The following is a 15,297-nucleotide window of genomic DNA, read 5'->3' as shown; positions in this document are numbered from 1 at the left end:
AAAAAAAAAAAAGAAAGACAATCAATCAAATGCTAATTGTTGGAGAAAATATCAGTGAAATTGAGAAGCCTCTAGAAAGCCCTGGCAAGGAAAAGAGAAGACATAAATGACAGCTATGAAGCACTGAGGAATTACTGTATCTGCAGACATGAAGGCTCAAAGGGGAGACTCTTGTCAGCCACACGCAGGGATTTTGACCCCTTAGGTGACAAAAATCTGTCCTTGAAAAACTCAGCTTGACAAGATTACTTACAAGGCACCATCTGAAGAACTCCCCAGATACCTGATTAACTGATTTTGAAACATAAAACTCCAGAAACAAAAAGATCAGGATAGTTGAGTACTATCTCAATTCCCAACTGATTGAACAATTTCATAAACACTTGCATAAACTTTCAGAGAGAATAAAGAGACAAAACGTTCTCCATTTATTCTATGAACTAATATCACCTGCGTAGCAAAAGAAGACAAAGATGCCATGAAGAAAGAACACTACGAACAACATAATCTTTTAAAATATTACCGAATTACATCTAGAACAGAGAAGTCTCAATCGCAGCTAAGTGGACTCATTCCACAAGTTGTCATAAATGCCACAAACTGATTTCAATGAAGCTCAACATTACGTTTATTTCACCCTACAGTCCCAGGTTAGAGTCCATTACTGGGGGGAAGTAAAGGCGGCAGGAACTTAAGTCATCTACTTACATCACATCCACAGTCAAGAACAGAGAGTACATTCTGCATGTCTACTGCTCAGCTCACTTCCCCTAGTATGATTCAGAACCCAAACCCAGGGAATGGTGTCCCCTGTTTTTAGAGTAGGACTTGCTATATCAATGAACAATCAGGAAAATAACCCATAGCTACTCTAGTAGGCCAACCTGACCTAGATAATCCTCGATTGAGACCCTCTTCCTGGGTGATTAGATTAGACAAAGAATACTGACCATTACAAACATTAGCAGGTAGAGAAAATCTACTGTCATTGACACAGAAAATAATTCAGTATCTACTCATCACAAAACGATCAAAATCAGGAACACAGGGGAGCCTTCTCAACCTCACAAAGAAAGCCTCACAATGTACAGCTAATACAGGGGGGATCCTCTCAATTTCATAAAGAAAATGAACACAGCCTACAGCTACCATCTTTGTAAGGGAAAGCCGAATCACTTTCCCTGTATATAAACTAAGAAAGCATGTGCTATGTCTGCATTCATATTTACCATGGTGCAGAAGTCCTAGTAAGTGCAATAAGGCAAGAATATATATATATATATATATATATATATATATATATATATATATATATATANNGAAAGTTGAATTACCCCATTTATGAATAGTGTTATGTTCCACAGCAGATATCATCAGCTTTATTCTGTTAAGTGCTAAATAGTCCATATTATCAGCTTTCTAATTACTTGTATTTACTGTGGTCTTTGTTGCCATTGCCTGCTTTTACTTTTGTAGCAAACAGCTATAGACAAACCATAAACCAATGGCCATAATCATATTACAAAAATAAAAACAAAACAAAACAAAACAAAAACACAAAGATCAGCTCATATTATAGAAAATAGTATACCTATAATAAAATTTTAAAAATGATTAGAACAAATAAATGATTGCAGATAACAGGCCTACACCTACCAAACGTCATTTTTCTGTAGATGAGCAGTAATCATTAGAAATAAAAATTCAAAGCCTGTTGAAATTACTAAAAGATTTATATCAGACATACACAAAACAAAATATATTTCCATTAATGTATTAACTTATTCACCTTACATCTCAATCGAAAGAACCTCCCCTCCACCCAGTCCTCTGCACATAACCCCTCCCCCACCTCTCTCATCTCCTCTAAGAAGGGGGAGGCTCCCACTGGTAACCAACCTACTCTGGCACATCAAGTCACACAGAACTGAGCATATCCTCTTCCACTGAGGGCAAACAAGGCAGCCCAATTATAGGAACACGGTCCACAAGCAGGTGACAGATTTAAGGATAGCCCCCTTCCAGTTGTTGCGGGACCCACATCAAAACCAAGCTGCACAACTGCTCCATATGTTGGGGAGGGGCTAGGCCCATCCCATGTATGCACCTTGGTTGGTATTAAATCCATTTGTTTCATAACTTCTGTTAGTGTCCATGTGTTTCTGTTTAGTTTCTGTTTCAAAGATCTGTCCATTGGTGAGAGTGGGGTGCTGAAGTCTCCCACTATTATTGTGAGGTGCAATGTGTGCTTTGAGCTTTACTAAATTTTCTTTAATGGATGTGGCTGCCCTTGCATTTGCAGCATAGATATTCAGAATTGAGAGTCTATCTTGGTAGATTTTTACCTTTGATGAGTATGAAGTGCCCCTCCTTGTCTTTTTTGATAACTTTGGGTTGGAAGTTAATTTTATTTGATATTAGAATGGCTACTCCAGCTTGTTTCTCTGGACCATTTGCTTGGAAAATTGTTTTCCAGCCTTTTACTCTGAGGTAGTGTTTGTCTTTTTCCTGTAAGCAGCAAAATGTTGGGTCCTGTTTGTGTAGCCAGTCTATGTCTTTTTATTGGGGGAATTGAGTCCATGGATGCTAAGAGAACTCAAAGAAAAGTAATTGTTGCTTCCTGTTATTTTTTGTTGTTAAAGCTGGAATTATGTTCTTATGGCTGTCTTCTTTTATGTTTGTTGAAAGATTACTTTCTTGCTTTTTCTAGGGTGTAGTTTCTGTCGTTGTGTCGGTGTTTTCCCTTAATTATCCTTTGAAGTGCTGGATTCATGGAAAGATATTGTGTAAATTTGGTTTTGTCATGGAATACTTTGGTTTCTCCTTCTATGGTAATTGAGAGTTTTGCTGGGTATAGTAGCCTGGGCTGGCATTTGTGTTCTCTTACAATGGAATACTACTTGGCTGTTAAAACTGAGGACATCATGAACTTTGCAGGCAAATGGATGGAACCAGAAGATGCCATCTTGAGTGAGGTGACTCAGACTGTGAACAACGTAACCAAATACATAAAGAATGGTTGACGACGAAGTATAAAATGCTGATCAGACACACAGAAGAAGCACTAATATACTGTAGATACTCATCATCAGTCAGAAGATTAGCTATACTAGCAGGGTCTGTCTGTAGTTTTAACACAATTCACTATTTTCTCTTGGTGACAATGCAAATGAGTGCAGCCACTCTGGAAAGTAGTGTGTACAATCCTCAGAAAGCTGAAAATAAATCTTCTATAAACCCCTGCTACATCACTCCTTGGCATATGTCCTACTCTACAGATATTTGCCCAGCCACCCTCACTTACGCTAGATTCACAATAGCCAGGAAATGGAAGCAGTCTAAATGTCCTTCACATAAGGAATGAATACTAAAAATGTGGTGCATATACACTATGACATATGCTATGGCTTATATGTGCTGGGCCCAGGGAGTAGCACTATTAGAAGATGTGGTCCTGTTGGAGTAGGTGTGGCCTTGTTGGAGTAGGTGTGTCATAAATGGTGTGGGCTTTAAGACCCTTATCCTACCTACCTGGAAGCTAGTATTCTGTTAGCAGCCTTCAGATGAAGATGTAGAACCATGCACCATGCCTACCTGGGTGCTGTCATGTTCCTGCCCTGATAATAATGGACTAAACCACTGAACCTGTAAGCTAGTTCCAATTAAACTCTATCCTCATAAGAGTTGCCTTGGTTATGGTGTCTATTCACAGCAGTAAAACCCTAACTAAGACAGTATATTATGGCATATAATTCAGCTGTAAAAAAAAAAAAAAGAAAGAAAGAAAAAAGAAAAGAAATTTGCAGGTAAATGGATGGACCCAGAAGATTATATTGAGTGAGATAACCCAGAACCAGAAGGACAAACATGGCGTGGCCTTTCTCATTTGAGCTTTCTTGTTTTACATTTTTGTATGTGAGTACACTTCTTGGAGCAGAAACCAAACATGTATGAAGAGACCATGGTGCTAGTGTTATATGTGTGTGTGTGTGTGGGGGGGGTAGAGAGTGGATCATCAGTATACGAGTGATATGAAAATGAGAAAAATGTGAAGGGGCTTTAATTGGAAAGGGGATGGGAGGGCAATACAAAAGGAAGGAGGAGAGACCAGTAACACTAAGAATGTTTGAAAAATCCTTAAGGAATTCTACCATTTTATATTTACCTAAAATTACCTATAACATATGTGTATGTATCCCAACAGGAGAGAGGCCATGCCTGGGACTGAAAACCTAGCCAAATATCTATGACCTCAATTTTTTGAAATCCCATGCTTTTTTTAAAGTTTAGCTTAACAGTACAAAGGAGCATGGCGTGCATATATTACTATGTGGTTTCTAATTTTCCAATCTGAAATGCATCCCTAAGTAATACTTTGTTATTATCAATATAATGTGTTGTTACTAGGTTAACTATTCATTATTCTCTGGTGGAAACTGTGACTTCAACCTTCTGCACATCGTGATGGGTGTATGTGTGTGACTGGGTACGGGTGTGCCATGGATCCCATGTAGAGGCAGAGGAGACCCACACGTATATGTCTTCCCTCTCCACCTTGTTTGAGACAGTTTTTCGGTTATTCACAGTTCCATATGCGAAGCTAGCTGCCCCGGGAGCTTCTGGAGATTCTTCTGTCTTTGTCTCCTTTATTGCTATAGGATTGCTGGGATTAGAGATTCAACTTTATGTGAGCTATGGGGACCTGAACTCTGGTCCTTACCACTCACTGAACCATTTCTCTGACCATTGTAGTGTTGCCGATGCAATATTTTCTGTGTTCATTTTGCTCATTGCCATACTGGAGAGTGAAACTGCTATGGTCCACATAGATGCTAGGCATATGCTCTGCCTCTAAGCTACAGTACAAACCCTGAAAAGTGTCTATGTCCATCACAGCACAGGTCACTTTAGCATAGTGACGGATCGCTCTTTGTAAGTTTTGTCATCTAGATTACTGCTATCTCCCGTGTCCCAGAACCCCTGGGCTATTTTCTTCCTCTCTGTTTTCATGACCTGCAGTGAAACGGAGATTCTGTCTGTTTGTTTGTTTGTTGATTTTTTTTGTTTTGTTTTGTTTTGTTGTTTCTGTCCAGATCTTCCACTCTTTCAAATCAGAATTGTGATACCTCTTTACTGTCTAGTTTTTTATTCTTCATTTGGTATAAATATCATCAAATAGAGAATCAATTCACCTATTTTAGACTGAATCATAACTCTGTTATCATATCTGGGTGATTAATTATGAGTGAATTACCTTTAAAATTATGTTTTCTAGCAAATGTTCCCTTCACTGAGTTATTGATTCTTTTGAGTTTACTCATGACTTAAGATTGCTCATGAGTTTTTTCTCACTATTGCTCTGTAGTACAGCTTGAGGTCAGGGATGGTGATTCCTCCAGAAGTTCTTTTATTCTTGAGAACAGTTTTCAATATCCTGGGTTTTTTGTTATTCCAGATGAATTTGAGAATTGTTCTTTCTATCTCTGTGAAGAATTGAGTTGGATTTTGATGGGGGATTGCATTGAATCTGTAGATTGCTTTCTGTAAGATGGCCACTTTTATTGTGTTAATTCTGCTGATCCATGAGCATGGGTGGTCTTTCCATCTTCTCAGGTCTTCTCCAATTTCTTTCTTCAGGGACTTGAAGTTCTTGTCAGACAGATCTTTCACTTGCTAGGTTAGAGTCAAGATACTTTATAGTAGGACTGTTGTGAAGAGTGTTGTTTCTTTAATATCGTTCTCAGCCCATTTATCCTTTGAGCAGAGGTAGGCTACTGACTTGAGTGAATTTTATATCTAGCCACTTTACTGAAATAGCTTATCAGGTTTAGGAGTTCATTGGTGGAATTTTTGGGCTCACTTAGGTATACTGTCATATCATCTGCAAATAGTGATATCGACTCCCCCTTTCCAGTTCGTATCCCTTGGACCTCCCTTTGCTGTCTAACTGCTCTGGTTAGGACAACAGTAGTATTACTGAGTAGGTTTGGAGAGAGTGGGCAGCCTTATCTAGTCCCTGATTTTAGTGGGATTGCTTCAAGTTTCTCTCTGTTTAGTTTGCTGTTAGCTACTGGTTTGCTTAGATTGCTTATGTTTAGGTATGGGCCTTGAATTCTTGATCTTTCCAAGACTTTTAACATGAAGGGATGTTATATTTTGTCAAGTTTTTTTTTCAGCAACTAATGAGATAATCATGTGTTTTCTTTAAGTTTGTTTATATAGTGGATTACGTTGATGGATTTCTGTATATTGAACCATCCCTGCATCCCTGAGATGAAGCCTACTTGATCATGGTGAATGATCATTTTGATGTGTTCTTGGATTCACTTTGCAAGAATTTTATTGAGTTCTTGGATTCACTTTGCAAGAATTTTATTGAGTATTTTTGCATTGATATTCATAAGGGAAATTGGTCTGAAGTTCTCTTTCTTTGTCAAGTATTTGTATGGTTTTGGTATCAGCGTAACTGTTGCTTCATAGGATGAATTGGGTAGTGTTCCTTCTGTTTCTATTTTATGAAATAGTTTGAAAAGTATTGGTATTAGGTTTTGTTAAAAGGTCTGATAGACAGCCACCAAACCTAGATACTAATGCTCATGCCAGCAAGATACTGCTGAAGGGACCCTGATATTGCGGCCTCTTGTGAGGCTATGCCAGTGCCTGGTAAACACCGAAATGGATGCTCACAGCCAGCTACTGGATGGAACACAGGGTCCCCAATGGAGGAACTAGAGAAAGTACCCAAGTACCTGAAGGGGGCTGCAACCCTGTAGGTGGAACAACAACAGGAACTAACCAGTACCCCCGGGGTTTGTGTTTCTAGCTGCATATGTAGCAGAAGATGACCTAATCGGCCATCAGTGGGAATAGAGGCTCCTTGGTCTTCCAAACTCTATATGACCTAGCACAAGGCAAGGCCTGGGCCGAGTAGTGGGAGTGGGTGGGTAGGGGAACAGAGGTGGGGGGAGGGGTATGGGAAACTTTCGGGATAGCATTTGAAATGTAAATAAAGAAAATAATAATAATAATAATAATAATAATAATAATAATAATAATAAAAAGGTCTGATAGAATTATGCACTAAAACCATCTTGTCTTGGGTCTTTTATGGTTGGGAGACTATTCTGAAATTCATCTGGAAAAACAAAAAACCCAGGATGGCACAAAATTTTCTCAACAATAAGAGAACTTCAGGGGGACTCACTATCCCTGACCTCAAGCTCTACTACAGAACAATTCTGATTAAAAAAAAAAAAACTGTATGGCATTTGGTACATAGGCAGGTAGATCAATGGAACATAATTGAAGACCCAGAAATGAACCCACACACCTATGGTCACTTGATCTTTGACAAACAACCTAAAACTATCCAGTGGAAAGAAGACAGCATTTTCAACAAATGGTGCTGGTTTTCAACAGATGGCAGTCAGCATGTAGAAGAATGCAAATTGATCCATTCTTAACTTCTTGTACAAAGTTCAAGTCCAAGTGGATCAAGGAACTCCACATAAAGTCAGATACGCTAAATCTAATAGAAAAAAAAGGGGGGGGGAAGAGCCTCGAATACATTGGCATAGGGGAAAATTTCCTGAACAGAACACCAATAGCTCAGGCTCTAAGATAAACAACTGACAAATGGGACCTCTTAAAATTGAAAAGCTTCTGTAAGGCAAAGGACACTGTCAATAGGACAAAACAGCAGCCTACAAATTGGGAAAAGATCTTTACCACTCCTACATCCGATAGAGGGCTAATATCCAAAATATACAAAGAACTCAAGAAGTTAAGACTCCAGAGAACCAAATAACCCTATTTTAAAGTGAGTTAAATTGCTAAACAAAGAATTCTCAACTGAGGAATCTCGAATGGCTGAAAAGCACCTAAAGAACTGTTCAGAGCCAGGCATGGTGGCACACGCCTTTAATCCCAGCACTCGGGAGGCAGAGGCAGGCGGATTTCTGAGTTCGAGGCCAGCCTGGTCTACAAAGTGAGATCCAGGACAGCCAGNGCTATATGGAGAAACCATGTCTCGAAAAACAAAAAACAAAAAACAAAAAACAAAAAACAAACAAAAAAAGACAAATGTTCAATGTCATCAGGAAAATTCAAATCAAAACACCCTTGAGATTCCAATACAAACCAATCAGAATGGCTAAGATAAAAAAACTCAGGTGACAACAGATGCTGGTGAAGATGTGGAGAAAGAGGAACATTCTTCCACTGCTGGTGAGACTGCAATCTGGTAAAACCGCTTTGTTAATCTGGTGGTTCCTGAGAAAATTTGAAATAGTTCTACCTGAAGACCTAGCTATATCACTACTGAGCATATACCCAAAAGATGTTCCAACTTATAACAAGGACACATGCTCCACTATATATAGCAGCCTTATTTATAATAGCCAAGAGTTGGAAGCAACCCAGATATCCCTCAATGGAAGAATGGATACAGAAAATATGATACATTTACACAATGACATACTACTCAGCTATTAAAAACAATAACTTCATAAAATTTGCAGTCTAATGGATGGAGCTAGAAAATATCCTGAATGAGATAACCCAGACACAAAAGAGCACACATGGTATGTACTCACTGATAAGTAGATATTAACCCCAAAGCTCACAATGCCCATGATACAGACTATATGGAGCTTAGAAGGAAGGAAGACCAGGGTGTGGACGCTTCAGTCTTGCATAGAGAGGGGAACAGGATGATAGTGGGAGGTGGAGGGAGGGGGTACCTGGGAAGAAGATAGGAAGGGGATGGAAAAAAGGAGCAAGATCAGGTATTGGAGGGATCAAAATAGAGGTACAAAGGGCCAGGAAATCTAATCAAAATATGTAGCAGTGGGGGATGAGGAACTGGGGGTAACCACTAGAGGGTCCCAGATGCCAGGGAAACAAGGGGTTCTCAGGACCCAACTGGGATGACTTTATCTGAAATGCACAGATAGAATTTGTAGAGACCACCTCCAGTAGATAAACACCACCCCCAGTCGAGAGATGGGGCCACCCACTTATCTCAAAGTTTTTAACTCAGAAATGTTCCTGTCCAAAGGAAAGATGGAGACAAAAATTGAGCAGAGACTACTGAAGGAAGGGCCATTTGTGGGCTGCACCACTTGGTGATCCATCCTGTCTGCAGACACCAAACCCTGACACTGTTGCTGCTGCCAAGAGGCGCGTGTGGAGAGGAAACTGGTATGGCTGCTCCCTGGGAGGTTCTACCAGCGCCTGATCAATGCAGATGTGGATGCTTATAGCCAATCATCAGACTGAGCTCGGGGACCCAGGTTGGGGGTCCAGGGATAGGAATGGAGGAGCGGAGTGGATTGAAACCCCAAAGGAAGAACAATGTCAGCTGGCTGGACCACCCAGTGCTCCCAGGGACTGGGCCACGAACCGAGGAGTGCACAGGGAGGGGATCCATGACTCCAGATACATAGGTAGCACAGGATGGCCTTGTCTGACATGAAGGGGAGGGGAGGTCCTATGGAGGTTTGATGCCCCAGCGTAGGGAGATACTGGAGCGGTGGGGTGGGAGTGGATTGATGGGTAGGGTAGCACCCTCATGGAGGCACAGGGGAGTGGGGAGAGGGTGTATGGGAAGAGGGGGTTGTGGAGAGGTAACAGGAAATGGGGCATCAGCAAAGATCATTTACATTTGAGATGTAAATGAGTGGAAGGATTATTAAAACAAATTCAAAAAATTGCTCATGAATTTCTCTTGTTTCCTTTTCAATTAAAACTTAATTATCAAAAAAATTTGAATTGTCAAAAAAAAAAAAAAAATTGAACACCATCTTCCCTCAGCGGTGAGTGAATCTTCGCGAAGCTCTGTGTTCATCTGTCCAACATCTGTGCCACCTTTTTAACCCCAGTCACCACGGTGCGAATGAATGTTCTAGCAGATGGTCTCAAGAGCATCAACAGCTCGGAGAGGCAAACACCAGGTCGTGCTCCAAAGCCATCATTCGGTTACTAACTGTGAGGATGAAGCACCGTTACACTGGTGAATTCAAGATCACTGACGATCACAGAGCTGGGGAGATCGATGGGAACCTCACAGGCAGCTTGACCAAGTATGGACTTATAAGCCCTAGATTTGATGTGTAACTCAGAGGCCTAGAGAAGTGGCAGAACAATCTGCTTCCATCACAGCAGTCTGGGTTCATTGTACTGACAACCTTGGATGGCATCATGGGCCATGACGAGGCAAGATGAAAACATACAGGAAGGAACACCCTGGAATTCTTTTTTTTTTTTAATGTAAAGCATAAATAAGAAGCCTCTGTGGAGTGCGAAAAAATGAAAATAAACATTACAGAGATATTAGTCTTCTTTCTTGATCTCAAATTTTTTCTTTGGTCATATATATATATATATATATATATATATATATATATATATATCTATATATATATATATGTATATATACATTCATACATATATACAGAAATATATCACTTTAAAAATTCAACACTGTGTGTGCATGTGCGTCCATGTGTGTGCACATGTGTGCATGTGTATGTATGTTTGTCTTGCGTATTTGTGTGCATGTCTGTGAGTGCCTATTGGGGGCATTTGCTGTGATGGTGTGTTTGCATGTCTGTATCTGTGTGCATGTCTGTGTGTGCACATCTGAGCATGTCTCTTGTATGTGCATTTGTATGTATGTGTACAAATCTGTATGCATGCGTGTGCATATCTGCAAGTGTTTGCATGTACATGTAATTCTGTACCCTACGGTCAGCAAACCTCTAATTCTGAAGGTGTGCAAAGGCCAGGCCAAAGCACAGCAACTATCCCAAGAGATCCTGTCCTGCTGGTATTCTACTTGATACACCCGACTGCCAGTTGTGCTTTTCCCTAAATTATATAAATATAATTATAATATTTTCTTGACAAAGAAAGCAGACAAATGAATAACGTTGTACCGTCTTTTATACCACAGTCAGGATTAGCTCCACTTGTATTCTTGAATGTGGGAAACAGAATTGACCTGTGCTCCAGCGAAGACCTGGGTAACTAGAGTGGAATTTGCAGGGCTGTGTTAAAACAGTGTGTGTGTGTGTGTGTGTGTGTGTGTGTGTGTGTGTGTGTGTGTGTGTGGCAGCCTGGTGAGGGCTATGATACAGAAAGAGTCCAATACCATGGCCACAGGGCACTGCGAGCCAGACTCTCAACTCAGGACGTTAGTTCTACTCCCTCTGATATCACCCTGCAAAAAAGGCAGGGTAGTGCAGATTTGCATAAGAAAAGAACTCTCCCAAGGTTCATTCCTAAAGTGGTAGGAAGGAGGAGGCCCTGTGAGGATCTGAAGCCTCCTTGATCTTTCCACCGGACTCTTCCTCACCAGACTTGCTGAAAGGATGTCTTTGGTTGCAGACTCATGGGTATTTAAACTCTTACTTAGCTGCTCCTTTGAGAACTGGATCAGTAGTCACTGCTTTCAAATTTTGTCAGAAAAAAAAAAAAAAACCAAACAATAACAATCCCAAACCAGCTGATCAAGCAGAACTCCGCTTTGCCTGTAGAGGGCACCATCCACACACAATAACTCTTTCCAGCTTCACAAGAGAAAGGCCGTTTACAAGGTGGCCACTTCCTGCTGGAAAACAATTCACTATTTACAACGTGCTTGTTTCTCACACTTCTGCTTTTTAAGAATTGGTTCTAACTTGTTAAGTAGAGAATATTGACATGATGCAACAACCAGAGAGTTCTCAAAGGTATATTATTCATCTCCTTTCCGCTACAGTTCAATCTGCCCCGTTCTTACCCACGGCCATCAGGAGCAGGTTACTTGATTGTGAGTGTCTCGTGTCGTTCCAGAGACTCTCGACAGACATGTAAACATGAGCGGCATGCATATCGCTGCACTGTTTTATTAGAGACTGCAGAAAAAAATACAGACCAGCTGATAGTTTGCTTTTTCCACATAAAAGAAATGCAAGAGACTCAGCTTTCCTTATTCTGTCAAAAAATAGTTTTTTTTTATTTTTCTAAACTACTATAACATAGTTTGTTGTGTGCATACACACTAAACAATTGCCTATCCATGAACATTTAATTTATTTTGCTTTTATTCATTATTACTTATTGATCATTGTACTGGATAGCTTTGTGTCAACTTGACACAGCTGGAGTTATCACAGAGAAAGGAGCCTCAGTTGGGGAAATGTCTCCATGAGATTCAGCTGTAAGGCATTTTCTCAATTAGTGATCAAGGGGGGAGGTCCCCTTGTGGGTGGTGCCATCTCTGGGCTGGTAGTCTTGGTTCTATAAGAGAGCAGGCAGAGCAAGCCAGGGGAAGCAAGCCAGTAAAGAACATCCCTCCATGGCTTCTGCATCAGCTCCTGCTTTCTGACCTGCTTGAGTTCCAGTCCTGACATCCTTTGGTGATTAACAGCAGTATGGAAATGTAAGCCAAATAAACCCTTTCCTCCCCAACTTGCTTCTTGGTCATGATGTTTGTGCAGGAATAGAAACCCTGACTAAGACAATCATGATGAAAATATTCATCTGCATTACTCTCCAATCTCTGCCCTAACAGGTTACTACAAACTCAGTACATAGACCTCGTTCTGTAATGCAGAGCCTGGGTATGCTTGGTGGGTTCTTGTGCTCAGAGTCTCACAGAGACTAAGTCAAACTGTGGACATGCCGGGCTCTTGTCTGTAGGCTGTGCTCCTTGGCTCACACTAAATGTTGACAGAAGCCAATTCCTAGCAGCTGTGGAGTCCTCTTCCTGTTTCCTAATGGCTCTGAGCCAGGAACCTTGTCTATTGCACAGGCAACCTCATTATCATATGACCCCCTCCCTAGTCACACTCCTGTTCCCTAGAAGTCTCCGTTTCTGCCCCCTTGAAAGAGAAAGCTCTTTGCTTTCAGGAGTCACCCGCTTAAGGTAAGATTCCTCCAGATAACCTCTATATTTTAAAATCAAGGTAATGCCATGTCTGGGAATGATAGTCCATCAGGAAGACAGATGGAAGCTATAAAAGCCGTCCCACAATACATCACTCACTTTGTACTTACGGCGTTCTGGCATTATTTCTCAGTGTTTTCCTTGCATTAACTCAGTCCTCACTACAACCCGCCAAGGAGCCTGGTGTTATTTCCATTACACAGATGAGTGATCTGAATCACAGAGAAGACAAATAATTTGCCAAAGGTCACAAAGCCCGGGGCCTGACGGAATCACTGTCAACAAACTTAACGCCCAAGCACCGCTCCTGACTCTTCCAAACGGAGTCACAGCGGAGAGGTAATTCTGTACATCAGTCACTACACCAAGCAGCCACAGAGAAGATACATCCAAGCGTTCACCTGAGGAGAGAATATTAAAGCCACTGGTTTCAGAGAGATAGGCAAGAGGAAGGAAACCCACTAGAGATGGTGAATAGACAGAGCTTACCTAAGAAACACTGAGTCTTGCTTCACTATCACAAGGCTGAGTGGAGGGAAATCACTGTGTTATTTCAGGCTGGCAAGAGATGGAGCGGTGTAAGATAGCTCCTGTCCTGTGTCCTGGGACTGAGCACAGCCATTGCTAGACTCGTAGCAGGAAGGTGGCAGATGGAAGTACGTAAAGATAAGCTCTGCCCTCGCTCTCCTCTTGATTTTCAATCTCCTTGCATTGGCCAAACTCAGCCAGAAGCCTTATTGATGCCCGCTGTAGAGCTATGTTCTGAATCAGGCATAGAAGACTGGAGACTGGTCACAGCTGAGAATGGGTAAAGTGTGGCTTAGTGAGAACAGAGAGCAGAGTAGGAGTGCGTCGAACTGATTATGAGTGGGAATTTGCATCAGAGCATGTCTTTCATTCCAGAAATCAGAAACACGGTTTCTACCAGTCCTCCGCTCAAAGGTAGGAGTGTGTCTCAAAGAAGTAACAACTTCAGCTTGACCTTTGCTCACCTTCAGAGTTAGAGCTTTGCTGACCAGAGAGTACAAATTTACATGTGCACACCGACACTTGTAGATATGTACATACAAACATCCAGATGTATGCATATAGACTCGCACACACATATATATAAATGAATATATGTGACATATAAACAGAGACATGCCCAAATGAGTAGACACAGAGATGAACATGCAGACATGCACACAGACACCGACATGCACACACACACACAGTCATAGCAAATGTCACCTTGTGACACTTGTGGGGGTTTGAAACACTCATGCCGTATTCACAAATGTGTCAGATGTCATAAGGTATGTTGGTCCTTAGGTCCCTTAAAGGCAGAGCCGGTTGTTGCACATTAGTCTTCCAAGAGTGCTATACACAGCGCACACTGGCTCAGAAGAGCCAATCATTTGGAGTTTAAAAATGCTGTGGACTGCCTGGCGACACAAGTTTAAGTAGAACTTGACCCGTGCTTGAGGGTTTGCTCTGTAAATCTAAATAAATGCTGCAAGCCAGGATTCTTGCTTTTCTAACGAGCTGGAGGTTGCCCATTAGTGTACCACTAGCCTTAACTACTTCTTTGTCTAAACTCCAATCAATCTGTTGGTCTAGGTTTTTCTCAGGAAAGGGACTAGAATGGTGCCACCAAAAAAAAAAAAAAAAATGTGTGGTATTCTGGCGAGAGTTTTTAAACAGCTCACTTTGACTGTCATCCGTCTTTTCGATGACATGGCGGGGTAAAACAGCTAACCTGTCGCACAGATGCTAAGACCACTGAGCCCTAGAAATGGTATCAATGAGGCAGAATTCTGTGCATCTGGCACGCATCTATCGCACAGAAACACTTACGGTGCTTTCTGCGTCCTGTTTACCAGCACCAATTAGCGTAGTATCAAATTAATGAACCAGTCAAAACACCTTGATTGCCATTGGGTGTCTGTGACTCATTAAAATAATCACTCTCATTTTATCTCTGACAGCCAAGCAGAGACACTTGGCATCTTCTTTCTACTCTGGATGCTATTAGTCCCATTGACATCAGCCCTGTTCCATGGCAACACATCCCCCTCGTTATGCCAGATGTATTAAATCTGAATTTTTAAATTGAGGACTTGAAGACATTTCCTAACCCTTTGGTAAATGAAAAGTTTTGTGACCCTCTTGGCAGTTCTGATGGAGGTGGGAAGGTGGCTCTGCAATCTATGTTAAATTCACCTACTCCAAATGTCGCCTTTTCAAATCAAAATAGTTTATTATCACAGCCTCATTAACCATAGGCTATCATTCATTGTCTAGACCTCGTTCAGTTAGACACACAGGTGTTCCAGCGGCACACTGAAGCAGGAGTCATCTGTGAACCTCCGTATCAGCACATC

The 15,297-nt window shown here is 41.2% G+C and overlaps 1 pseudogene; it reads left to right on the top strand.

Moving 5' to 3' along the window:
- Positions 1-9,895: 9,895 nt before the first annotated feature.
- On the top strand, positions 9,896-10,284 carry LOC110316207 (annotated as a pseudogene).
- The last annotated feature ends 5,013 nt before the right edge of the window (positions 10,285-15,297 follow it).

This window comes from Mus pahari, chromosome 2, assembly GCF_900095145.1.
Source record: "Mus pahari chromosome 2, PAHARI_EIJ_v1.1, whole genome shotgun sequence".
Classification (NCBI taxonomy): Eukaryota; Metazoa; Chordata; class Mammalia; order Rodentia; family Muridae; genus Mus; species Mus pahari.
The sequence above is the reverse complement of the archived record's forward strand: the minus strand, read 5'-3'. Positions and strand labels throughout refer to the sequence as shown.